The sequence below is a fragment of the Dipodomys ordii genome, unplaced genomic scaffold (assembly GCF_000151885.1).
Source record: "Dipodomys ordii isolate 6190 unplaced genomic scaffold, Dord_2.0 Scaffold120, whole genome shotgun sequence".
Classification (NCBI taxonomy): Eukaryota; Metazoa; Chordata; class Mammalia; order Rodentia; family Heteromyidae; genus Dipodomys; species Dipodomys ordii.
Genome location: NW_012267336.1, coordinates 4,336,222 through 4,337,700, shown reverse-complemented (window position 1 = coordinate 4,337,700; position 1,479 = coordinate 4,336,222).

The following is a 1,479-nucleotide window of genomic DNA, read 5'->3' as shown; positions in this document are numbered from 1 at the left end:
ATGGAAATAGTGGTGTGACTCCCAGTAGAGTGCTAGCCTTGGGCGTAAAGCTAAGGGACACCTCTCAGGTCCAGAGTTTAAGCTTCAGTACTGGTGCGCGAGCGCGCGCGCGCGCACACACACACACACACACACACAGAGGCACCCCCCTACCATGCCACACATCATACCACACCACACATGTGTTGAGCTCCCTGAGGGCTTACACTCCGGACAAAGAGAATGTTATGGGGAGACACCACTAGTGTTCAAAGGGCAGGGGTGAGACCTCCAAACGACAGCAAAGGCCTCACTTCTCCCTTGAACATTCTAGAGCAGAAGCAACAATGTTGCTACATCGTTGGGGGAAAACTCAATGGCATAAACTCACCTCTTCATATAGAACCCAATTCGACGAACATTTGTTGGGCACCTACTTGGTGCCAGGCACTCTTCCAAGTGCTAGGATCCAGCAGTTGAAGAAAACAAGGAAAAACAGCCACTCTGGTTGAGTTTATACTCTGTGCAGGAGAAAATAAAAGAGGGGCAATAAATAAACACTAGAACTAAAATATATAGCAACAAAGGCGGGGAGAGGAAGGAAGCATCGACTGAGGGTACAGGGCCAGGAGGCAGGCATGGCAGGTCCTCAGAAGCAGTGTGAGGGTGGCCAGGCATTTAAGGGGCTTCTCATTGTTCAGAAAAGCATCGGCCTGCTTCAGGCCAGTGGGGCAGGCGGGAGGCAGTAGGTGGGTCATAAGTGGGCTTCTTAGGGGAGGTTCTCTGCAGGGGACCTTGAAGGATGAGCTAACTTAACTGTCTGGAAAGGCAAGGGTACCCAGGCCAAGGGTCGGGATGGGAGGGGGAGGCCTGGTCCAATCCCTTCCACTCAGTTCCCAGTTTGTCAGGCACTGTCAGTCACAGTCTTCCACTCTCATTACAACTCTCTGCCTCCTTCCTCATTACACTCGATGCCAAAGATGCATGGCCATCTCTCCTGTTTCCTCCAAGCCCCTGCACCCCCAATCCCACCTCTACCCCCACTGAGCATGACTTGACAAAGAACTGTAGGGACAAAAGTCGAGAGGAGGATTTTGTTGGGAAGGTGGCCACCGGAAGACACAGATAGGCATTTATCTTCTAGGATCCTTGAAGTGCTTGTTCTATGAACCCAAGCACAACTCCAGCCCCTAAGTGGGCAAGGTAAGTCAGGGCAAATGAAGGTGTTTAGCGATGTGGAAAAGGGTAAAATAAATAAACAAACTGGTTCCTATTTCCCTTCTTGGAGTTGAGTTGTACTTTTGGGATGGGAATTAAGGGAAGTCTCTCTCTCTCTTTCTTTCTCCTCCCTCCCTTCCTTCTTTCCTTCCTCTTGTTTGTTTTTTTCTTTTCGAGTACTGGGGCCTGGGCACTGTCCCTTAGCTGTTTTGCCCAAGGCTGGCTCTACCACTTGAGCCAAAGCTCCACTTTCAGCTTCTTGATAGTTAATTGGAAATAAGA